General features: G+C 33.4%; 1 long non-coding RNA gene and 1 pseudogene across 1 annotated transcript; one reads left to right on the top strand and one right to left on the bottom strand.

Moving 5' to 3' along the window:
* The first annotated feature begins 16,800 nt into the window (after positions 1-16,800).
* LOC146883842 (uncharacterized) lies at positions 16,801-24,726 on the top strand. Its single transcript, XR_014984734.1, has 4 exons — positions 16,801-17,049; positions 23,553-23,765; positions 24,193-24,228; positions 24,384-24,726. It is a non-coding gene; the product is annotated as an uncharacterized LOC146883842 (long non-coding RNA).
* On the bottom strand, positions 18,742-21,821 carry LOC114162332 (disease resistance protein RGA2 pseudogene; annotated as a pseudogene).
* Positions 24,727-27,948: the final 3,222 nt, after the last annotated feature.

Below are 27,948 nucleotides of genomic sequence, written 5' to 3'. Positions count from 1 at the left end.
CAGCAAGGTTTGAACACACAACCATGGAATCACAAAGTCAATGTACAACCATTCAACCAATTCATGTTTCATGATAATTCCTATAATTCTATATATGTTATCACTCAACATAATCCTGCATATTATTAAAATTAATAATAAATCAAACAACACATAATTGGCATACATAGGACTTGAACCCAAGTCCTCTCACACAATTAAAGTACTCTCAACTACTAAAGCTAGTACTTTTCCACGTCACAACAATTAATATTAAATGTCATAAAAGCTTTTACTACCCGCATTTATTAAATAATTATTTATTTAATTATTTAAATTTCTCCGGTCTTACAACAATCCTCTGTACTAATATGCTACTTTCATATACATGTATGGGTATTCACGTAGCTATGTTATTTCAACAATTTGCCACAAGGTTATTCCCTCCCAAGGGCTCTAAAACAGTTAGGTAACATCCATGTGTTCCCCACCCAAACCCGTACATATATATTTTCTGTTATGGTCCTAGCAGCAATTTAAATTTACATTACCTATTATAACTCACTGGATTACCCATTAACATTCCATAACTCCTTTATACGCACACATGATCAACTTACTTACAAGGTAAACTTTGAATATTATCATCTTACTTATGGTCACTCTAAATTAGCCACTGCACCATTTTATAATGTATTCCAACCTTATCCATAATGCTAATTCATACTAAATTTGCAATTCCTCTCCAATTCAACTCCATTAGGCCTTAGTAATACGTACACTACCTTTCCACTATACCAATCCTCCCCCCCCCCCACATTCCAAACTCCTAATTCACGCCACACCTTATCCAAATTGATCCCTAACCTTCACTGTACACCAAAGCACACGAACCCAATTCTCTGGTAGGGCGCCTGGCGGCAAACTGGGTGCCGCCTATCAACATTTACCATTTAACAACTTTTAATCGTTTTGCGATCCAATAGGCTGCACTCACGTGTTTAGAGTCACGGTTCATTCCTACAATAAAGGCTCCCATTACCCGCATTTATTAATTATTTATTTATTTAATTAATTAAATTTCATGGGTCTTACAAATACAATTGGTATTAACCTTCAAATAAAATATGATTTGATCTTCAAATACACAATTCTAATCTACCTTAATTGGTGTCCACTTGATATTGCTTAACTTAAACTTTGAATTTAGATCCTCTTTGAGCTCAGTAGGTCTATATAACCCTAGTTAATAAATAAAAATAAAGCATAAATAAGAAAAAAAAATACAACTAAAAGTATATATATATATATATATATATATACTTTTAGTTGTATATATATATGTATATGTATATGTACATATACATATACATATACATATATATATACAACTAAAAGTATATATATAGACCTTAGTAGTAGAAATTCTCATTAAATCACTCAAAGGCAGGTTCAAACACTATATGGCAGCAGGCGATTTCATACCATGTCAGTAGAAGAATAAATCAGCAAAACTAAAGTGATAGATCATGATAGAGTCAATAATCTATGCAGGATACAATGTGCTTCCATAGAATCTACATGCACTGCTTGAGATCCTAATTTTAGCTTCAAATAAGTTCAACTCATGAATGCAAAATGGGTGCATAGCTGAAAACTAATGCAAAGTGGTGAAATTATGATTAACACAATGCAGATGCAAGATAGAAACTTGATGGCAACAATAATCATCCTATGACAACATCAAGATTGCTACTAAAATGCAAAGAAACTGACAAAGTGCATGGAAGAAGGAATTCAACCAAAATAATAATAGAAACCTGAATCAAACTAATTACTCTAGAAAATTAAAGCAAGATAGTAAAGGTAAATTGATGCATGATCTTAAAATAGCATAGGAAAAATCAAAATCAAAAATTGCAGAATGACTAATTGAATACTGGTTTGGTGATCAACCTATGGCCCTCTTTGCACTCGAGAAGACATCTCGTGAGGTTATGCCCACTTTGGGGTCACATGGATTCCTAAAAGGAACCAAAATTGTGTGCAAAATAAGAACCAAGCTCAAACACCATCATAGCATCACAAACTGTACATTAAACATGGAAAGCAGTAAAGAGAATTTAAACTACTACAGAATTTAAAGGCCGAAGCACAAAATTGCAAGTGAACAATAAGCAAATGAACTCAGCAATTGTAAATCAAAACTGAAAAAGGACATATAGTGGTGTTTCATTGCAAAATCAAGGGCTTACAAGAGATAATGAAATTGTTGCAAATTTAAATGGTGAAAGGGAACTCTCTTAGCCCAATCCCGGTTTCTATTTCCAAGTGGAAGAACTAATTCTAAGCGGGAGAACTAAGTAGAGTTACCTAACACAAAGGGGAAACCCCAATCTCATGAAGGCTATTATTTCGCTTCATCAGATATGGAGAAACCCTCTTACATTACACCTTTCCCCTCTCTCGCAAGAACATGAACACCGAATCCTAGCCCCAAAATTTCTCCCTCGCTCACTACTAGACCCTCCCCCCTTAAAAAATCTAAATCTGCCCCTTTTTAAACCCCTAAAAAAAACAGAAAAGAAAACCAAAACTTGCCTAACCATGATCCTTGCTCCCTTTGCGCATCAGTATCGCAGATTTGCACCCAATTTCGTGGCACTCTTGATCAACCTTGATCTTCTCTCAACGTTCCAAATCAGCCACGCTTACGGTCCATTTGATCCTCAAATCATCTTCATCACACACCAACTTTGCCTTTGCGAACCCTATGTGGCATTCACGCACCAGCTTCACCTCTTTCTCAAACCAGGTTCAATAGATCTATATTCCACTTTGAGAAAGGTTAGTTATGTCACAACAACCCATGCTTCTGATTGGGCTCGTGGCACTTAAGTTGAGCTATGCGTTTTAACCACCACTATTTTAATTGACTAGGGGCATCCTTGCAATAAAGAAAAGTTAGATCAAGGGGTCAGATTCAATTTACCACAATTAAGAGGGTATCCTAGCAAACTAGTTTTATTAAAAAGTGAGTTTTAAGAAGAAGAGAACTAAAATGCAATAAAAGACTACTAAAATAAACATTTTTATCACATTTTTCTGAAAATATTTTTATACACTAACAATAAAAACTAATTAATTAAAGAAAAATAAATATTTTATTTAAATAAAAAAAGTTTTAGAAAGGAAAAATAACACGAAATGAAGTGCTAAAAAACCCTTAGGAGGGGCCTAATTTGATTCTCTCCCTCCCTCTCTCTCTATATATATATATATATACATATATACATATATATATATATATATGTATATATGTATATATATGTATATATATATATATATATATACATATATATATATATGTATGTATATATGTATATATATATATATATATATATATATATATATATATATATATATATATATATATATATATATATACTTTCTTCTTATATTTTTATTTTATTTTGCATTCCATGGAGGGCTAAACTTAAAGGGTTAGTTCCATTGTAATTTCTTAATTGGATTCTAAGGTTAGATGAATAAATTTGTTTGTTCTTTTGATTCTTGTTGTGCTTTATTTTCATATATGTCTTTTGGTTCTTAATCTATTTAAAGTAATAATTTTTACATTGTGGCAAGTTAGCATAGTGTTAAATCTACATAAGATAGCAATCATATGAGTCCAAGGGTTTTTAGATTTTAATTGAGAAGTTACTTTGGTTAAATTTACCATGATTAATCTATAAAGTTATTGTTTTTGATTGAAAAGTTAATTTGGTTAAAAGTGAGGACGCCAACAAATTAATTGAAAAGTTACATTGATTAATTTGAAATCTTAAACAAGAAATCAATAACAATAATCTTTAGGAAACCAATGATGAATCCTATTTTGTAAAAGTAATGGAATCAACCTATTTTCTTTACAATTGTTTTTAGCTCTTTTTATCTTTTAAATTTTATTTCTTTCATTTATCTTAATCCTTTTATAATTTGACTAACTCTTTTGTATAGTTTTTACAACTAATTTGTTAAAATATAATTCTGTGTTCGTTGGCAAACAAATTTGGGTTACTTTACCCTTTCTATTTTGTTGACTATTTTCTTAACAATACTGAAGTTGTTATAGATAAGTAGTATTAATTTGACTGATTCACGATAGCATTGTCAATTATCCCGACGAATAGAATACACCTACCACTAATTCAAATGCATGAAAGTAACCCAATCTATGTTGCAAAACTGAATTCACATGTTGATCATCCCACCATGAATGGAATAACCTTGAAGTCCTATCATGAAATTATAAATGCAATAAAATTATGTGCACCCATTGGAACTCTTGTTAGATAAATCTCTTGATCAAACTGATATAAAAATCAGAATGATGGTGTGAACATGAGTTTAATCAACCCTGGACAGAATCGAGACTTAACTACAATGTTAACCTACCCAATCCAATTCATATCAAGACACAATACAAGAGCCCAAGACAGATTCGAGATTCAAATCACAACAGCAAACCAATTCATCTCATCCACTTCTAGATGCAATGCCAAAGCTTGATATGCCATGTATGATTGATAAAGCCTTTTTGTCGTCTAAAAGACTTAGTCAAAACCAATTTCCCCTTAAAAATGTAATATAGGGAGAACCTTGGGAATCAATCCGTGGAAATGGCTAAAGTCAAATGCAATATTTATGCTTTAATTGCAGTGGGGAAATTTATTCAAAATCAACACTTAAAAATATAAAACTCAAAATCATCAAATGCAAAAAAGTGCTAAGAACTATGAATGAATGCATGACATGTAATGCACAAAATGGTAGGGAATGATGAATTAGCTAATAATAATTTCTCAAAAAATGTTTAATGATCAAAACTAGGCTAATGCAATGATTAAATTGGTCTAATTTCATCAAACTCGAAATCTGCTGAAAATCAAGAACATGTTCATGAGCCAAGTGCATGGTAACCTCGAATCGGGATCTTTTGATGATGCAATTGAAAATGTAATGATGTAGAATGATTATAATTGATCTCAATTACATTTAGAAACTGAAATCACTCGATTTCATGCACAACACACAAAGTACCCAATTTCGTGAACCTTAATTCTCAAATTTGAGCAAAAATGCGATTTCGATCAATTCGAGCAACTCGTGCAACGAAAATGCAATTAAAAGTGCAAAAAGCTTTGTCATGATGCTATAATACAAAATTAAATCCACTATGCATTATCATATTTGTTGTGATAAAGTGCTACAATAGGATGAGAACAACATCAAAGTCTAGATTTTATATGACATCATAGAATTAGATTTTAGTAGTAGAGAAATAATTGAATTTAGAACCAGATTTATGCATCAACATGATAAATGCAATGCAAAATGATGGAAAAAAATAGAAAGATGAATTAAACTAATTGAGAAGAAGATAAACCTAGATGCAGTGCTAAGCTAAATAAGAAAATGCATGGAATGTCATGATAGTATTAAATCAGTGCAGGATAGTGGCAAATAACACAAGACAACAATGAATTTATCACATTACACCAATAACACATCCCCATTAATTTATACCAGACTGTGGCATATGCAAAATGAGTTCAAACCAAATCATATGCAGTGAAAATATGAAATAAACATTCAAACGCCTAAATGAATGAATTTTCTTCACAGATAGAATGCACCTACCACTAATTCATAAGCATGAAAGCACCCTAATCTATATTGTAGAGTTGATTCACGTGTTGAGCATCCCACCATGAATGGAATAAACTTGAAGTATTATCATGCAATTATAAATGCAATAAAATTATGTGCACCCATTAGAATTCCTATGAGATAAATCTCTTAATCAAACTTATATAAAAATCAAAATAATGGTGTGAACATGAGTTTAATCAACTATGGACAAAATTGAGAGTTAACTACAATGTCAACCTACCCAATCCAATAGAAAAGAATTACAAGAAGACAACTACTACAATGAGTTATGATGAATCAAGATCACAACTTAAACTACCTAGAAGAGAATGCTCAGTATTGACTAACAATGATTAATCTATCCATAAAACCAATACAATACTCATCCCTTCATCTATAGCACTACCGCTTAACCTTTCCAACGATTCAATACTAGCTAGTATTAACAGTAACAAACAACTGAAAACTTCGTCTAATTCAGTTGAACTCTCTATAAAGTAAGAAAATGTATACACATTTCAAATATATAGCAACAAACATTGATGAAGACATAATATACATCAACAATAAAATACAGGAATACAACAAACCTCTTCTCTATTACAAGCAAGAATCGAAGAATACTAGGGTCAATGTCATTTACATATTCCTCAATATCAATTCTTTTCCCCTCAGATTCTACAATTGCCTTACATTCTATCAATTCCTTAAAAAATAATTAGCAGATATAAGGGATACACTATTATTTCCTCTCCTATTAGACCTTTATATTTACTATCCTAGTCCCTCTGCCATTTCAAGAATTACCTATTTGCATATTTGGTTTCAAGTTTCAAATGTAACTTTAGGAGTTTAGGGCCCAAACATTTGATGGCCAAAATAGATAAAAAAAAGAACAAAGAATGAACAAAATAGAAGGTAGAAAGAGAAAGGAAGAGAGTTTGGTACATAGAGAAGGACCACTTTAGTGGCTGCTTGTCATTGATATTAGTTCGCTCCCGAAAGACGGGAGAAGTCATCTGTTGCTGCAAAAATTGTTGGAGAGCGCCCACTCGCTACTACAAGACGGAAGACTTTCCCAAACCTATAATCGATAACGCCCGCTCAAAGAATGAAAGTTGTTGTGGTTGGAAACGACATATGTTGTTGTGGTTGGAAAGCGCAAATGCTACTATGGTTGGAGTCGCGGATGCTATTGCTACGTGAGGGATGTAGAAGAGAAAACGTGAATGTATGGCATGAAGGAATATTTACTTAAACGTTGTCTATTTCTAATATATAGACCATTTTTTTTAGTTACACGCTCTCTATTTGGTCTATTTAAAATAATAATTTTTTTATTTAAAATAATTAAAACATAGATAGCGTTTATTTGAAAAAGGGTTATCTATATGTACCCATTTCGACAACATTTATTTCATAAAGCGATGTCTATTGTTCCGCATTTTCATTTATAGCCTTGAGAATGATGCATGAAACCTATTCGAAGACAACACGTAATGCGTGGAAATGGATTAAAAATAAATGAAACATATTTACTATGAAAGCCAAAATACTCAAATCAATGGATAAATAGTCACGAACTAAAAAATTTTTAAAAACTCCTCAATGAAATTATATGAAAACAAGGTGCTTTTTAGAAAGGCTTAGGTGCACTATGAAAATGAATAGTGCAATGTTATTAATTAACAAACAATATAAACAATTAAAATGATCCTAAAGTGCAATTAAAACTCACTGAAACAGCTGGAATTAGAAAATCACAAATTAAAAGTCAAAAATAGTGAAACTGAGTTGACAAAGAAGCTTCCTCTTTTCGAAAGTGCAGGGCAACATTTGTTTTCCTCACTTAGTACATGAAATCATGAGTTCAACATCTCAATAAACTCGTTTCATTGCGTATTGAATAAAGGAATTGGAACGAAAGCATTTGGTTGTATGTCAAATGAGAATTGGATTAAACAGAACCTAGGTTAACTAGCTATTGAGAAACAACAAACTTAACTACCGACATCGGAACTCAGAAATTACGGGTAAAAAATGAAATGAAAGTGTTCAAACATGTACATCTAATTGAAACGAAGCTATAGGAATCAAAAATCATGGAAAACAATGCACGAATGAATGAATACGAATAAAAAATGCCGAAAAATGAGATGAACACATGAAGAACATGTAACATCCCTATTGGAAATTACTTAATTAAAATAAATATATAATTAATAGAAATTCAAACGTCAAACTTTTATTAATCCCAAACGCGGGAAGATTTGAAACATTATTCAACGCGTTATAATTTAATAAACAAGAGTAATACAGTTATTACAATTTTCCAAAATCCATCAAAAATAGTATAAAACACTAATAATTTCCTAACTCAAATTCCCAAGCTAGCCCCCTCTTTGTTGCTATGCGTCAACAGCATCACCTATATTGTCATTTGCTCCCCTGTGACAAGTCACACGATCATCGCCAAACAAAAACAAAAAGGGTGAACTCATCATTTAAATAACACATCAGTTAAGTAATATAAATACACTCAGCTATATTATTATACTTAGTTCTTGGCCAAGACCTTAAACCCCCAAGGCTTTTCAACCTTCAATTCACACAAATGGTTAGTCATGGACTCAGAATTATGATGCTCACACGAACCTGCCTGCTCATGGTCCTGCCTCTACGAACCTCCGCGCTCATAGTCCTGCTCTACGAACTTCCTTACTCGTAATCCTGCTCTACGAACCTACCTATCTGTAGTCCAACACACGTAAACATCTCTAATATCCCTCAATCTTATGTACCTACTCCCCACTCTCATCCAATTATTTCCAAACTTTCAAAGTAACCTCACCAAGTCCTCAATACACACCACACCCAACAACACCCATTCTGATCAAAATTCCAAATGATGATTCAGCACATTCAATCAACCTATACCTATCCCTTCTATTTAACCTTCACATCCATCCTTCTACTTATAGGCCAAAAGTCACCAATCCCTACATTAAGGTATCTAAATTCTCGACCCATTTTAATAGGTACTTTATATCATTTCTTCTTATCACTCAACTAATTAAACCACCATGACAGGATTTTATACTCATTACCAAACCACTTCTACCATGATATACCATCCAAATTCTCCCCTTGCGTTAGTCACAATGCATTCCTATACATTAATCCTTCCAAATTTCATGGACTAATTTCTCTAGTACAATTCGCTCCAATAATCCCTTTCGCAACCAAATAATTTAATGCACATAATTGACTCTATACCATTCGTCGTCTGGCGGCAAGCAGGATACCGCCAGGCGGTACATCAAAGCCTGGGTGAATCTCCAGGTTGTTGTATCTGTGATGTATTCAAAAATAATTTATCAACCCAACGTCTAATGATATTATCCTCAATATCTCATACATTCGTTGAGCTATGATAATTCAATTTCGGGTTCTTCCCTTCCAAAACCCAACCTCTATCCATTGTTAACAATACATAACATCTTCAAAGCACCATCAGACCCTAATTCTATAATTTTTATAATATCAAACACATAACATTATTCACAAAATCATATTCAGAAGTCACCAACAACAAGCCAAGAAAATACGAATAGTGTCGTGCCGCCTGGCGGATATTCATCACCGCCAGGCGGTTCATATCAAAATCCATAAAAACAAGCAAAGTCTGATGCGTTGCCTAGCGGCATCCTCATGCCCGTCAGGCAGTTTCTGGGCGGAAACCCAGAAACCTACGAAAATAGCGCGAAAACAAGGGAAAATCCATGCAATCATATCATGGCAAGGCACATTCATTCATACACAATACAGAATACACAAAATAGCTCCTTTTACCTGGATAATTCTTGCTCACTTGGAAGAATTGTGACTTCTCTTGTGCCCCAACTTGTTTAACCTTGGCCTTCTCCCAATGCACTTGATGCTCTTCTCAACTCCACTCAAAAACACCTTCATACCCTCTCTTCCATTGTAAATTTCGTTTTTCCTCTGCCCTTTCATGTTTGTCTCTCTTTCTTCACCAAAAACTCTCTAGTTAGACCATTAACCAAGCCTTAATGCTTGTTAATGATATAGAAAACGAAATTGGCTTTGAATGTGGTGTTAATGACGATTCAAGGACCATTATTGGTGTTCTCATAGTCCACTAGGCTGCCTCTCTTGGCAGCTAGGGTTACTCTGCCTTTTCATCTCCATGCCAAAGGAAATTTTGGCAAAAAGAAAGTTAAATTCGTTCTTAGCAAGATTTGAATCCACAACCATTCATAATGCAAGTGCAAAACTAATTCAACCAATCATGTTTCATGGTAATTTCTATGATTTTAGGATAACATTATCACTACTCCCATTCAATCATAACATTAAAATAATGTACATTTTAAAATATCATATAATTGGCATACATAGGACTCAAACACAAGTCCTCTCACATAATAAAGTACTCTCAACCAATTGAGCTAATACGTTTACACATCACAACAATTTGCATTAAATGCCACAAAGGCTCCTACTACCCGCATTTATTAAATAATTATTTAATTAATTATTTAAATTTCTCGGGTCTTACATTAAAGTGTAATTAAAACACACTGAAACAACTGGAATTAGAAAATCACAAATTAAACATAAAAAATAGTGAAACTAAGTTGACAAAGAAGCTTCCTCTTTTCGAAAGTGTAGGGCAACACTTGTTTTCCTCACTTAGTACATGAAATCATGAGTTCCACGTCTCAATAAACTCGTTTCAATGCGTATTGAATAAATGAATTGGAACGAAAGCATTTGGTTTTATGTCAAGTGAGAATTGGATTAAACAGAACCTAGGTTAATTAGCTAACGAGAAACAACAAACTTAACTACTGAAATAAGAACTCAGAAATTACGGGTAAAAAATGAAATGAAAGTGTTCAAACATGTTCGACTAACTAAAACAAAGCTATAGGAATAAAAAATCATGGAAAACAATGCACGAATGAATGAATACGAATCAAAAATGTTGAACAATGAGATGAACACATGAAAAACAGTATTAAGCTAGAAACGATGATTTAAACAATGGAAAAGCAAAATTGAAACAAAACTCAAAATCTTAGATGAAGAATTCTCATGATGATTTAATTCACTTTAGCCAAGGATGATTGTGCATTCAGTTGGGTTAGTATGGATACTTTTTGCTCTGATCAATTTTGAACATTTTTCTATAATCAAAACTGATTCACGAAGTGAAATGAATCATCAAAAGCTCAAACATAAAACATTCGTTGTTTGCTCATGAAAAAGTGGAAAGAAAAGGAATCAACTGAAATAAATGGTGAAAATGCACTAAATTCATGGTAGAAGCAACATACAATTCAAAAAAACAATTGTAAAATGTACCAAAACTTGGATCAAATCCTTGTGAATAGCCTATTGTGTAGTCTACTCCAAGAGATCTTCTCAAAATCAAGGTGAAAATGAACTATGAAACCTAAAAATAGAGAGAAAATGCAGAACCGTGTAGGGTGAATCTAATAACATGGTGGATGAATGAAAAATTTTGTGTTTTTCACTCCTATATAGAGCTACCAACTACATAACTACTAGCTAACTACCCTAGTTACAAGTTTCTAGAAGAAAATAAACCAAGCTTCTTTGAATTACTATGGTTGGTAACTACCTCAAATTGGGTAACTTCAGCCTGATGGCATCCTTCAGAAGCATTCCCACTAGTTGATTAAGCCTTCAACAAATGTGTTTGAGTGACTGGAACCGTCTCCACAAATTGCACTTTATTCCAAGCTCCAAATCAAAAAGTCAAACTTTGATCAACATTTAAACTTTTGCATTGTTCACTAGTTTGACTTCTATCTTTGGTAGAATTGGTGCTTTCTTCTCAACCAATTACTTTATTCCAAACCCTTTTAATGTCCTTGAGGGCTTATAATTCTTGAATCATCAATTGGAACCAGTGTTATTAAAAATCAATTATGATGGCGTTATGGTGGAAACCGAGGGTGGTTCCTTAGCTTGTCGCCATACAAATGCAGTGGTGATGCGGGTTTCTCATGGTGGCCATCGTCGCTACTCTTTTTATAATGGGTGGCGGGTGCGGAACGACTACGGCGAAAAAGGCGGGACGACGTGGAGAAGAAGTGGAGAAGAAATAGCGGCAACGACATGTTGAGAAAGCTTACCTGCCAGATGCAGCTGAGCACAACGAAACCTTAATTATAAGGCTGAATATGTTCTCTTTTCTGTGTATTAAGTGGGTTAAAAGCCCAACTAATGTTTTAATAAAAATTTGGGCCAGGCCCAATAAACATTTCTTTTAACCTAATACCCCCACTAACCCTTCCAGGTCTATCTTCTTCTTTTTCTTGGACTAGTCTTGATGTTGGTTGCCGATGCTCATCGCCGATAACCGCCATCCAACGCCAATCGCCGCTGGTCTCCGCTGCTCACTGGCAGTGATCGCCTCTCACATTCTTCTAGATAAAATATAAATTTTTTTAATTATCTATATCCATATATTATATTTCTTTTAATTCTAATATTTCTGCCATAACTTTATAAAGAATTTTTAGGGTATCCGATATTTTCTGTTATCCGATATCAATAACACTGATTAGAACTTCTGATTTGAAAGTCAACATAAAAGTCAAACTTCCATACTTCAAATGCTCTTCCAATTTTGTTTAACTTCCTTTGCAGTTGTTGGATCCCACTTTTTCAGATTTCCAATCAAATTTTATCCCTTGATTTGAATGTGTTATCTTGCACACAAGTTACTGATCACAAGTTAGACTTTTATTCACCTAAAGGAATTAAAGCTAGACTTAACTAGATGCACTCACTTTTATTAACTATGTTAATTCTAAGAATTGAAATGTCTAACTCTACCAAAATTAAAACTGAGTTTCTAATTCTAATACGACTTAACTAACGGTACTCTAACCCATTCACTCTATGCTAAGACTTATTATCAATTAAAATAATTAATGCTTATCTATAATATAAAACTAGCTTATAAAGTCTAAACTTAACTTTCCACGAAACTAATATCGAGACTAAGGATCTACTCACCTAGATTATTTATAAGCCTAATTCTACAACTAACACTAAAAAAATACTAAAAACACCAAATTAAGCTATATTTGTAAAACTAACCTAGAATGCTCTTTTAACCTAAATCTAATCTAAAAACTAAGAATAGATCACTAAATTGACCCAAAAGAATGTATTTAGCAAAGGGAAAACAATAATGAGAAGGGACTTATTAAGCTCTGATATTGTTTCTACTACTATTTTAGTGCTATTTTTTCTTGTGTGCTTTATTGTAGCGCATGAACAGGTTTCTACTAGATCATTTACATCAAAAGGAAGAGAATCAACAAGACCATACCAAATTGTCTAGTTGACTGCATTAGTTACTGAACCAGAATTCTAATCTAAAATGAATGGCCTTGCACTTGAAAAGACATTGAATGAGTTTATTGATGCTTACCTACCTAGACTTATGCAGATTCCATAAAATACTAAACGAGCAAAAACTAGTTATGAGTTGAAGTATAAATTGATCAAGAGGCTACCTATAATCATGGACTGGTTTGAGAAGATCCACACAACCACCTGTTGAAGTTCCATGATGTGTGCTTAACTAGGAAAACAACTGAAGTTCATGAGAATTTTATCAAGAGGAAGGCATTAATTTTTTTGAGTGCCAAATATAAGGAATGACTTACGTAATATCCAACTCCAGTCACTCACTACTTAGAATGAAATGTAGCGAAAGTTTTCAGCAAAATTTTCCCTAGCCTCAACATTTTCTAGAAAAGAGTATTTATCACCATTGTGAGAGATTCAAGAATTTATGTGTTGTTTGCCCTGGTCAATTTAGTGAACTGTTACTGTTTCACTATTTTTATGAAGCACTAGTACAATAAAGTGATATTACATCGGTTTTTTAGGGCATATTACATTTATAACCGATGTTGTATTAGGTGATGTAATAAGTGGAAGACATATTACATCGGTTGTCTAAACCGATGTAATATGATGTGAAAATATTACATCGGTTGTTCGTGGGAACCGATGTAATATCCTATACTATTTTTTTGAAAATAGAATACGTATTTTTCTAGCTTCTAAACCAAAACCTGCAACAATAAAGAGTTAAAATTATAATGAATTAACTTGCATCCATTATTTTTTTTAGGAAGATTTGAAACAACATAGCTTTATCTAAGATGTAATAAGACAAACACTTGGTGAGCAATTTATAAGAACCACAAGAGAGCATGGCATTATTTCTTCAAACAGATGGCAAGCATCTAGTCAGTGGGTAAAACATCCCTAACCTTTCACCTGCCAAAAGAAACCAATAGTTAACACACAACCCATAACGAAATCAAAACACGCACAAATAAATTTTTCCTTATTCAACAAAACATTGTTACATTGGCTTGAAAAAAACCCTATATGCCAACAAAAGCCATTAAGCATTGGAAAGCTCACCGAAAACAACGCCTACACCACCACACTTCAACCCACGACACCCGAACACAAAAACCCTCTCGTTGGTGGTGGTTGAGAACGACGTTATAGAATCTTGTATGAAGCCCACCAAAAAGCATGACCAAGAGGCGTGAGTTGAGGGCGATGCAACGGTGGCTTAGGGCTAGGGTTGGATGGTGCAGAGCACAAAATGATTGAGACCCAATACTCCATGGTCGCGCGACTAGGTCTGTGAAACAGTGTGATTGAACGGTAGTGCAGCGGAGCGACAATGTGGACGATGGAGGAGCAACGACGGCTTCGAATGGAAGAGCAACAATGCAAACGAAGGTGGAAAACGAAGAAATGAAATTAACACGAAAACGAAAGAAGATGGAATGAGGGGAAGCAGAAGTGACGATTTATTTTAAAATCAAGCAGATATATTACATCGGTTCCCATATATAACCGATGTAATATCAAGTTTAATTTTAAAAAAGTGACGATTAAAATGTTTTTTAATTTTTTTATTTTAAAAAATGATGTATTACATCGGTTAAATCAACAACCGATGTAATATAGTTCACAATAATTACAAAATTGCCACCGCATAATTTATTATATCGTTTTTTTATAAGGATTAAGCATAAAGGATCAAATTAAGATAATTACAGCTAGTGGTGGATCAATCATGGACAAAACCATTCTTGAAGCTTAGCCTTTGATATTTAGAATGAGTGGAGGCATTGCTGAAACTTATCCAGAGTTTGAAACTATCCAATGATTTTTCTGATTATACTAGGGCTAAAATTCAAATTGATTCCACTTTTGTTGAGATGCTATTGGTACACTAGGTCAAGTGGCTAGTAAAAAAACTAGTCTAGGTTTACTCTGAACTTGAGGTTCCAATTGGTCTACATGAGCCTAAAAATATTATAACTAAAGTTGTAATTATGCCAATTCATTTGTAAGATTTTGATTTAGGTTTGGCCATTGAACCTATTGCTATAGATGTTGTTATTTACGACTTAGGCAGTAACGTTGGTGATTTCTTTCACCTGAATTCTCTTTTAAATTATGATAGCTTTAAGATTAATGAAGATGCAAATACTGAAAGCACTAAGACAATTATGTTTGAGGAAGGAGTGATTATTGCCATTATTGTGAGTGAGATAAAGGTTCCTATTTCACGCATCCAACATCTCTCACAAATGTTGAATAAAATGTCATATTATAATAAAATATTTGATGTAAACAAGATATAGAGTGTCAAGATACATTGCCAAATTTTAATTATAAATGTTTATGATAGCCTATGAAGCCCAAACACGTCATATCAAATGGCATGTTCCATGTCCGACACGTATAGGTAAAGTGTTCAATTTGAAAGACATTCTTTTGTCTTTGACATGATTTTGATATGACTTCAACATAATGTTAATAACCAAAAATTCAATAATTTTCTAAAAAACCAATAAACTTGTAAACCTAACACATAAGTTTCTATTATAAAAATAAGGAAAAAGTCATATATAATCACTATTTTTCACTTTTTTGGATATTAGATAGATAGATTAGATTCAATTTTGTATTAGTTGGCGATGTGTCAGTTAAAATTTTGAAACTAATATGTATATATATGTCGTGTCCCGTGTCTTATATGTTTTTTCAATTTAGCCATATTTCTGTGTCTGTGTCGTGTCTATATCCGGAATAGCATGGTAAGATCATTGTCAGTGGTAATGATTATCTTTACGCAAGGTAATGATAGTAAGTGGGATAAAGTTTTACCTAAGTCTGGGATCCGAAACGTGGACTTTTGGACAGGTGACAAGATCCAAGTGGTGGCTTGAACACTCCTGAATGGCTGGAATGGAATCTCGTTGTCCAATATGAGAAGATCCACCTACAAAAGACTCTCTAATACTCATGCCGGTAAGAGTGTGGTAGGAGAATAGTAGTGAGTATGAATTGGATTGTACTTCCTGAATAAAATACTATATGTATTTAAAGAGTTTTTAAGCCCATGAAATTTGTTAAAAATAGAAAGTATAAAAGAATATTAATAAATAATAAAACTTACCACATAGATAATAATTTAGTATGATATTAACAATAATATATTAGTTAACCATATATTCTTTTGATATATGGTATAAAAGGATATTTATGATAGTCATATATCATATAATCAAACTACCTAGATTTAATCATATATTAATTTAATTTGAGGTAACGAGACCAACAAATATCTCTATTAATATTATTCGGTAACTCTAAACTAATAATATTGAATGAGCTTTATTAGACCGTGTTCTATATTATATTAAACGGGTTAAAATCCTATTTTAGTCCTCTAATTCTTATAAACAAAATTATATTAAATATCTAATTTTTATTTAATTCAATTTATACTTTTAATTTTTTATTTAAATATTCAACCAAAATTTAAGTCAATTTAACATAGATTTAGTCGAATTAATTTTAAAAGACTAAATTGAATTAAATAAAAATTAATATTTAATTAAATTTTTTATAAGTAAGAGAGGATTAAAATAAGATTTTAGCCTATTATATATTATAGTTTAAAAACATTGAAAATCTCTCATACATATTAACCACACTTGGGACACAAATTGCAACCTCATAATTGTGATCTTCATCACCGTCCCATTTCCTCTCTTTCGAGCCTTACAGTCCTTGTGTTCTGAAACTTTTTGTCCACAATCAACACTCTCCAGCGGTTACCACAACACGTTCCCTTTTCGATGCATTATATATGTTCTTCACCCACCACAACTCATGTCCGTTGCTCCTTTCACGTGAACAGAATCCTTAACCAGCATCTAATTCCTCGGACACAACATCGTAAGCAAATATCATACTTTATTTCTCTTCTTTTAAAGCAAATCCTACTTTAACCGACTATAACATATTTTGTGGAAAATAATAACCAATATCTCTAGTAACTTCCCTCTAAGATGGATGAACTTAGATTTTCGTCTAGTTTTAGATATTTCTTCTACTTACCATTTGTTACTTTCTCAACTAACTATAAATAGATAGGAGTAACGCCCATTTGTCACGATTTGGGTTTTTCTTCATGTTGCTCATTCTCCTTGCTTCTTGTAAGCTTTCTATACTTAACCAACAATGGACAAGGCACGATTTCATGAATGTAACCTCTTTTTCTTGCATTTCATCTGTCCCCATGAATCTACAAGTTTCTCTATTCTCTATTCTTCCTTCCATCATCTGTCATTTATTACTTTTTCATGAAAACAACTATTAAAGGTAAGGGTGTTTTATCCACACAGAACTTATGACAACTCACCAAATTAATTATTTTGACCAATATTTTAAGCAATGAGATTCAAACATGTGATGAGCTCAAAGACTTTGGTCTTTTGTCATTCTTATTAGGATGCTTTTTCTTGAAATCAGTTTAGATACTCATCCTTGAAATTCCGTCTGTGCATTAAAATTGAAAAAATCTTTGCTAAAGGTGATCTAGACTTTTTCTAAACATACTTAGTTTGATTTGCTTTATTTTTTTATTTTTTAATTCAGTACCAGAAAAAGACTAATGAGAATCTGGAACTCCCTTTACCTCCATATATCTCATTAGTTGTGGCTGAAAGTATCACCAGAGACAGTGGTGGCCGTCATTGTCGCATAACCAAGAAGGAAAAAGAAGAATGATGAGAAGAAAAAGAAGGATAAAAGGGTTCAAACTAACTAACATTATAGAGAAAGTTACCAAAAAATTTGGATTTCATTGAAAGAAATAAGACTTGTATAGAATTTGTTTTCATAGACACTGAAAATATTGAATTCAACCACAACTAGACAAAATGCCACAGAACCAAGTCAAGCATATAAACAGAAGACCAAATACCCTACAGCAAGAAGAAAATACAATGCTAACTTTATTATATTTTAAACGTATAATTACTGATTTAGAATCCTAATTTTTTGGTTAAGTTCAATTTGATTTTCATATTTTTGGTTTATTCAATTTAGTACTTCAATTATCTAAAAAGATTCAAAAAATTTAAAAATTATCATGTGTCAATTTACCATCGTGTCACGTGGTAGCCTACAATCACGACATGTGTCACGATGATAAACTGACATGTTTGACTAATATGACATGTTTGATTTTTTTTCTTCTCTTATGAGAAAATTTTACACATTAACTATTTATCGTTTTCGTGTAAATAATAGACGTTTTCTTAATCATACTTCATTGTCAAATACATTCATTGAAACCAAGAAGTTCATGAATTTTATTCAATACGCAGTGCATAAATGGCACACTGTTTTTTTAGGAAATACATTATAAGCGTTTAGGAGAAAGAAGCCTTGTTATGGTGCTCAGGAATGGATTGAATATTAAACCCAGTGTCACTTCATCATCCACTTTCTTACTCCACTTTCTTTCTGCATTGATAAAAACACCAAAAGGGTCCGAAAAACAAGTTAGAATAACTTAGCATTGTAGAGCTACATGTGGTAAACTATAAGAAAATATAGGACGGGATAGGACCCAGAATGCACCTTAATCAGAAGCAATCATGATATTCACCTCCACGTGGAAAGATCTAAATGGGGAATATGAGCTATTGTTGGCCAATCTTCTCCTTTTTCTTTCTCACATCGTTTCTTTAACTCAGGGTGAGTGTAACCAGAAATTGTCAAATATTGCAAACTGCGGCTTAGGCAGGTTGGAAGACACCTCAACTTGGAACAGTTGTGGATGGTTAAATCGTGAAGTAAGGAAAGGTTTCCTAAGCAATGAGGCAAGGATTCAAGGTTAGGAAGATCATCTAAGGTTAACTTCCTCAGGGCAGTCATATGTCGTAAAGCCTCATTCACGCCTTCAACCTTTTCTCTGCAACCTGTGATCAACAAATCCTTAACACAGGTAAAACATTCAAAACCTGCTGATACATTCAGTAGTTTAGGACATTCAATGATTTCAAGTGTAGAAAGGTGAGGGAACATGTTTTCCCCACCCTCCCTTGATATCCTTGTCAGGTTTGGCAGATGCCTTAATGTCAGAAGTTCTAAAGACATGAAAACTACCCCACCATCATCAGACTCCTCATATAGGTATTTTACATTACTAATGTTACGCAAACAAATAATCTTTAGAGAAGGCAGTTTTCCCAGCTGTGGAAGTTTCAAACAGCTTCCACAGTCATTGAGCTCCAAAAAGTTTAAGAGATGGAGAGAAGAACTGGACATCCACTGTGGGAAATAAGCACCTTTATATCCATCCACCGTCACCCTCTCAAGTTGTTTGGGATCAGGTTGAAGCACTTCAAGAATCTCCTCAACATTTTCTTGTAATTCCAATTCTTCGTCATATCTGTCCCATGATAACCGCAACTTATTTAGTTTCTTACCAAACATATTGGCTTCTTTGGCATCCTTTACACTTTTCACTTTACCCATATGCTTGATTAAAAGGTCTCCTTTAAGCTTCAGTGGTCCCAGTTCAGCCAGAAGTGACCCTCTTTGCTTGCCAACAATGTACATGTTTAAAATCCTTAAGGATGTCAAATTCCCTACATGAGGAGGCAACCTTGACAAGGAGAAACAACCTTTCAAAGATAGTTGTTGTAGACCTTTTAAGCCTACCAAATTGTCAGGCAACTTTCGGAGATGTTTACAATAGTCTAATTTCAATATCTGCAAATTCCATAATTTACATACTGATATTGGAAGAGTTTGGAATTTTCCCAAAGAAAGGTTTAGATACCTTAGGTGTTTTAAATGACCAATTGAAGATGGGATAAATGGTTCCCACCGTTCGTAGTGAAGAACCCGCAAAGAATGACATTTCAATACATCATCACAAATTTGGCCGAAATAATTGCGTTGTGACGGTTTTATATAGGTCCTCAAAGAATTGACTTGATGTAACGGGATTGAATCCTTTCCATAAATTGAGAGATGGTGGATTCTTTCAGACAAAGTAGTTACATGATTTTGTTTTGAAACGCAGCAAACATCTATTGCAACAAATTGTGCAAGATCATGGACAAGATCATGTATCTTGAAACTTTTAACTTTCCCACACTCATCTGTCTTGATATCTTGAAAAAATGATCTCCAGTACAATTCATTCCACACACTTTCACCCACATCTTCAGCATTTAATATTTCACTGGATGAAATAAATCCATTAGTCATCCACAGTTCAATCAGATTTTCCTTTTTTATTATTTCATCTTTAGGAAATATCGCACAATAAGCAAAACATGTCCTGAGTTTTATGGGCAAGTTCAAGTAACTTAATCTCAAGGCAGGCATTATAGAGTCTTCATCTTGGGGTAAACTCCACAGGTTGTTCTCCTTAACGTTGAGCCACTCCTTTTCCTCTCTTTTGAAGCGTAAAAGACCTCCCAGTGCTTTTGCTGCAAGAGGCACTCCCCTGCATTTCTTTACTATCTCTTTCCCTATAAACACTAGCTCTTCTGGTTCAACCTCATTTGCTCCGAAGGCTCGACTCCTAAACAATTCCCAACAATAACTATCTGGTAACTCTGACAGTGCATGAGGAGGTATTGTTCCCATAATTGCAGCAACCTTTGAAAGACGAGTGGTGACCAGAATGGAAGCACCCATCGTCCCACAAGCTAAAACAGATTTCAACTTCTGCCAATTTTCTTGCTTATCATCCCACACATCATCTAAAACAAGTAAATATCTTTTACTTCGAAGGAGATCTTGAAGCATTCTTTGAAGTGGTTCTAGATCCAAATCGTCACAGCTACGCTGGGTAACTGCTTCAATGATAGCCTTTGTTATCCTCGTCAAACTGAAATCATCAGAGACACAAACCCAAATTCTTAGCTCAAAGTGGTTGACCACCCTCTCATGATTGAAAATGAGTTGAGCAAGAGTTGTTTTTCCTAGTCCACCTAGACCCAAGATCGGATATACGGATAAATTCTCAGAACGAAAAGCAACACCAACCAAAAAGTTTATAATCTGATCCTTATCTTCTTCCCTTCCATACACCTGCGGTTCAGTGATAAACGAGGTGGTTTGGCGCCAATCACTGTCTCCACTTCTCTCGGAGACCGTCTCTGTGAAATGAAACTTAGTCCTTTCTTCACCAATTTCTTCTAACCTCTTACTTATCCTTCTCATTTTCTTGGCAATTTTGTAACGAAAAGCAACGTGTTTGGGATTAAAAGAGGATAATGAACCAAAGATTTGTACCTTATTTGATACACCCCTGATTCTTTGGAACTCCATCCCCAGAAGTTCACAGCCACACTCGTCCATGATGTCATCCAAAGTGAGAGCTGCATCTTTCAGCTTTTGAAGCCAAATCTGTATAGCTACGTCTGAGAATTGTTTGTGCTCAGCATCTTCGAGAGTTGCCTTGATGGTAGTCAATAAACTGGCAAGTCTTTCCAAGTCATCATGGAAACCCAAAAAAAGTGCCAGCTCTTTCCCAACAAGAGAACTCAAATTTTCAAGCACTAATTCAAGAACAGCTTCAGCCATTTCCAAAGTCTTAACTCAAAAAATGAAAATGGAAAAGATGATATCCTTCAGAAATTGTAATTCAATGATAGGATTAACGTGCAACCACCCCTTGACTAAGAAGTCAACACAACGAAGGCCACAAGAAAAAAATATATTTTATAAGCAACGAAGGACCTTATTTCAACTAATATTTAATGATTAAATTTTTTAAATTTGACTTTTCCAAAATATATTTTACTTCTTTAAATCACGTTAAATATGTTTTCTTTGATGAAATTAGTTTCCTTTTAAAATTTTAAAATTTTAGACCGAACTAATTTAGTCATTTGTTTTTATAAATAAGTAAATTTAGTATTTTTAACCAAATTTTTTTAAATTTATTTAACATTTCAAATACACTAACATAATTTAACTTTTTCAAAATATAATTTACTTCTTTTAAATCACGTTAAATATGTTTTTTTTTAACTTCAATGTGTAATAAAGCTAACAAAGAGCAAACAATGTAATAGTACCACAACCCAACAATAGAGAAAAATAACAAATGATAATTCAAGTGGAATTTTATTGTTTAGGAAAGTCAAGGTTCAACATCAATGGTTATATCAGGTTGTAAAATAGCATCAGCAAGAAGTAAATCCCACTAGAGTATGGATCTGGAAAAGAATAAGGAATAATCAGGAAGGGACAGAGAATTCTAGAAAAACACTCAAAGGTAGGGGAAAAAAGACACATATATCACTCATGCTCCACTATGCCACAAAATCTTTTTGTATATACTATTCTTTGTCTTTTTCCTCAAACTTTTCCTTTGTCCACCCACTAAGGGATCTTTCTCCACGTGTCCCAAAGGTCTAACTAATTCTCCTTCTTTTCCCAACTCATCACCGCATGTTACACAATGTTAATTAGAATTAGTCTTCCTTTAAAACTTTGAACCAATTTACTCAATTATTTTTTATAAATGTGTGAATTTAGTACCTTTTAACCAAATTTTGTTAAGTTTATTTGACGTTTCAAACACGTCTTGCAACTAACATTGAAGCGAAAATATGTCAAATAATGTAAACAACTTAAATATTATCGTAAAAATTAAGGCACCAAAAACATATTTAATCCTTTTAAATTAATATATATATATATATATATATATATATATATATATATATATTAATTTTAGAATTTGTGCATCTATCGTCCAACATTCACATTTTTATTATCAATTTGGCATATGTTATATTGTAAAACTCATCTCACTTTTATAGAAAAATAGTACACTTTTATTTGAAAAATGTAAAGAATATATTGAAAGAGGCAGAAGTTAAGAAAAATATTTAACGTTCACTGCAAGAAAATTATTAAAAAGTGACTAATTTTATGATAAAAATTATGTTTAGAAATTAATTTCGTAATTATAGACTATAGTTAAATTTTTAGTTTATAAATTGATAGTTAAATTGGTCATTGTAGTGACTAATTATTTCATTAATTAAAGATATTTTTGTAGTTGTTGTTCTTGTTATAGATAAAAAAAATTAAATGTTTTAGTCGTTTAAATAAGGGAAGATAATATCTATCATATCTCACAAAACTTTTAGGAATGTTAATATATGATTATTTTGTAATTGACTGATGTGTTTGATATGTGAACTAGGTTGTGATGTTTGAAAACGATAAATACAAGTTTTATATGTTGTTCGAGAATAATTATATGTTATAGGTACAATTGGATACAATTGGTGTGAATATTTTGATATAATTGATGTTTGATACTCGAATGGTCTTTGTAGAGGTTTTAGAGTTATATGGATTGGATGAATATGTATAATTTTGCTTAAATCAATTTCTACATACTTGTGCAGATTTGCTTACTCATTGGGTGAATTTGTTGATCTGCAGAATTATACAGATCACTTATCTGTAGAATTATGTAGATTCACAAACTCGCTGAACGAGTAATACTCACTGGGAGAATTTCCAATCAGGAACTTCCAGACTTGGACTAGTGGCTGGTTGAGTGCTACTCGTTGGGCGAGCATAGGCCAGTGGCTGGGCGAGTGCTACTAGCTGGGCGAGTAAGTACAGACTTGAAACTTGCATTCTTGAGTGATTTGAATGGTATTTTTTGTGATTATAGAAGCTTTGCAATTATTATGAATGATGAGTATATGATATGAGATTGTTTATATATATGAGACTGAGTTGAGATTGGTTTATGCTAACCCAAAGAGGATAAGTAGTGATTGTGGTAGTGTAGGCATTGAGGTAGGGATTGTCTTGGCAGTTATCCTGACACTCTAATAACCATTCAAATTATCAAGTAGAGAGGAATGGGGTATGTGGTGAGGGGAGCAGGAGGTCCTAGCCTAGGGGTTTTTCCTTACCATAGGTGTTAACGGACTGACCTTGTATGTGGTAGAGTTTTCACTATTAATCTGTTGCTCTATAGAGCATGAGATGCCATTACAAGTGCATAACTGACTACATCTGACCTCAATGCAGGTATCCGGATTAGTTGAGTCATAGTTATAAATATAGGTATGTTAATATCTACTTGTCTATTGTTGTTATATATATCAATATTATATGCTTTAAGATAATTCTTTAAAAGTCATTAGCTTACCCTTCTACTGTGTTTTTGTCTTGTATTGTATGTTTTCCTTTTGCGATGATCACCTATTCGGTGGGAGCAGTGGTGGTTGCAGTTTCAGAGACACCTCTAGAGGTTGAGGAGTCATCTTTTAGGTCGGAAGAAGGTCTTAGTGGGAAGTTGTTGTAAGTGGTTAGCTTGTGTTTAGAGTTAGAAATGTTTGGTATGTATAATTGGTACATTTATATAGTCTAATCGTTTATAAGACTGTATTAATATACTTTATAGATTTGTTTGTATATTTTGAACACTAGGGTGGAACATCCTAATTTCTTTGTTTTAAGCTGCTAAAATTGGGACGTTGCACAATGAAACTACTTTAGGAAAAACATATTTATATATTATTGTAAGGAATTAAAACATTAGTGCAATATGTATTTTTATAAGTAGTTTTGTTTTATATGTGAAGTGGTAGGGACATTCTTCTTGTTGTAAGTTTCCAATGTTTTATGTTTTTCTTCTTTTTCTTTAATTTTTTTTCTTTCTACGTTCTCTTCAACATTTGGGCTGCTTTAGTGTTGATTGTTTAGATTTTTTAGATATTTAGTAGGGATATATATATATATATATATATATATTGAATTCATGGGTCTTTTCTTATACTACAAATTGGCTTTTATTTTTTAAGGTTCATTTGGGAGATATTATATAGAAGTGAATTGAGTCCAATCCACATAAGAAATTAACATCATTTCTAACTCAAGATCTCAAAGCATTATATTTAACATCGAGTAGAAGAATATAAAAAAAAATTATAACATCGAGTACGATGACCAAGATTTAGTTTATTCAAATTGATTCCAATGTTGTTGAGGATGCTATTGATACACTAGGTGAAGAGGCTAATGAAAAAGTAGTCCAGGTTTAGTCTGAACTTGAGTTTCCAATTGGTCTACATCAGCCTCAAAATATTATATATGAAGTTGTTGTTATTATGCCAATTCATTTATAAGATTGTTGATTTCGCTTTCGTCATTAAACCTATTGGTATAGATGTTGTTGTTTATGAATTAGGTAGTAATGTTGATAATTTCTTTGACCTGAATTCTATTTTAATGATGATAGCTTTTAGGTTAATGAAAATGCAGACGTTGAAAACACTAAGATAATTCTATTTGAGGAAGGAGTGATAGCTGCCACTGTTGTGAGTGAGATGAAGGCTCCTATTCTAGTTTCATGCATCCACACATCTCACAAATTTTGAATAAAATATAAAAAAGATACATAGTGTATAGCACTCCTCAAAGACATTGTCAAATTCTAATTATAAATGCTCGTGATAGCACCGTAAGATCATTGTCGGTGGTAATGATTACCTTTACGCAAGGTAATAAAAGTATAAAATGTAGACAAGATAAAGTTTTAATTGAGTCTTACGGTGGCACTAATACAAAAAAGGCTTTTAACGTTCGGTATTTTTGGTCTTTGATGTCTATTCAAACACCAACGTCGTATTGGGTGACGTCAAAATTGATGTCGGAAAGCAGAGCAGACGTTAATTAACGTCGAGGCCAGGAGAGTCAGACGTGAATTAACGTCGGGGCCAGGAGAGTCAGACGTCAAATAATGTCTATCAAGGTTCTACCAGACGTCAAACAGTTCAGTTTTTTTTAAGTTTTGTTGTTTTTACAACATTCTCACACCTGAAAATCAGAAAATTTCCATAATAGTTTCTAAAAGCTTTTCTTAAAAGTATTAACTTTCATATTTCAGAACTACTAGTTAATCAATAACTAGAAAAAGCCATTGAATAAAATGCCTTGTAGTTTAAAAAAAATGAGTACAACAATATTGCATAGCTATGATAATTTATACTACATAAATATGTTAGGTATTTGTTATCCTCATGCCATCACCTTAATCTTATGTCGAGAGAAGAAAATAACTCTAACAGATTACAAGAGATGTCTCGTAACAAAATCAGACCAAAGAGAAACAAAAGACATGAAAAAGAACATTACCTCAGTTACTTGTTGGTTTTGAGGTCCTTGATTTAACCTTACCTCACTCACCCTTCTTAATGGAGAATTAAAGATCAAGGAGTGACCACCTAAATATTACTCCAAGGCAACTTAGAGGTCAGTTTAAAGAAATGTAAACACTTCAACATCATTCGTAAAAAAGAAAAATACTAAGTGTAAGACCCGAGAAAAATTAAATAGTTAATTAAATAATTATTTAATAAATGCGGGTAATAGGAGCGTTTAAAGTATTTAATGTAGATAACTATGATGTGGATAAGTACTAGCTCAATTGGTTGAGAGTACTTTATTATGTGTGAGGACTTGGGTTCGAGTCCTATGTGTGCTAATTGTGGGTTATTTAATTATGAATTTTTAAGTTATATATTTTAAAGAGTGATGTGATCGCATAACCTTATAATTTAAGGAATTATCACAGTTGTGATTTGGTTGAATTGGTTGTGCACTTGCTTTATGATTGTAGGGTTATGAGTTCAAACCTTGTTGAGAACTAAATAATTTTCTTTTACCAATTTTTCCTTTGGCATGAATGTGAAAGGGTTAGAAACCTAGCAGCCAATAGAGAGGTTACCTAAGGGCTGGAAAACATTTGGATAATTAAACATTGATGAGCCTTAATCTATTTTTTTATTAAAATTCGTTTAAGGCACTAAAGGGTAATTAGGAGAGGGTAATTGTGAGAGAGGAAAAGAGATTAGAGGAAGGAGGCTGAGAGTTAAGTGTGAGGGTTTGGGTGGAAGCTTTTCAGAGGCAATTGGCACGATGTAGAGCAAAGAGTTAGAGTGCAAACCATTGTTAGAGTGCAAGCAAAGGACAAGGGTGGTTTTTGGGTTAAAGTCACGTTCAATCCGAATTTGGAGCGAGGATCAGAGGTAAGGGGAGTTGTTTTAATGCCTTCTGACTCATGAATAATGTACTGCATTGAAATGGACTGGATTGTATGAGTTTTCATGATGCATGGTGCTATTGTTCGCGTATTATGGGAATCTACCTAGAAACCGCCTGGCGGGCTTGCATGTGCCGCCAAGCGGTACATCAGTGTTAACCCAATTCTGGGTGTTTGTGTTTGAGTTGCTTAGCGGCAAGTTCGTCCTGCCAGGCGGTGCATGTTGTATGACGCTGTTTTGACATCTTTTCGTGGAGTTTATGGTGTGTTTTTTTTTTCGAATGATGTATTAATGGATTGTAATAATTGATGATATGCTTGGAATTATGTGCTCGTGATTATATATGGTGGGTTGAACATGAGGAATCCCTGATAGAATGGGTAATTTCATTGTTTGTTGGGTGCGTAAGTGACGGGGATTGGAAAATTGGGAAATGCGTTAGTGCGAAATCATATTGTAGGAGACGACTGAATCTGCGAGTGGGGCAAAGGGTTCACGAGTGCAGGAAAATTGGGCTTTTAACCTTATTCTAGTATGCCGCCTGGCGGCACCTCATCAACCGCCAGGCGATAGTGGCATTGCGGGTCTGTTCTGGTTGTTTTGATTAATTGGTCTTGGGGGGAAAAGGAAACACTAACAGGTGAATTCGTGAGGGCTGAACTTGGCAGGAAAAGAGGATAATAATGAAGGGGGAGGGAGTGTAGTGGAATGGCGACAATATAGTAGTCACAAGGATACA

Source organism: Vigna unguiculata, chromosome 9 (genome assembly GCF_037176805.1).
Source record: "Vigna unguiculata cultivar grain cowpea cultivar isolate G323 ecotype 2 chromosome 9, ASM3717680v1, whole genome shotgun sequence".
Classification (NCBI taxonomy): domain Eukaryota; kingdom Viridiplantae; phylum Streptophyta; class Magnoliopsida; order Fabales; family Fabaceae; genus Vigna; species Vigna unguiculata.
The sequence above is the reverse complement of the archived record's forward strand: the minus strand, read 5'-3'. Positions and strand labels throughout refer to the sequence as shown.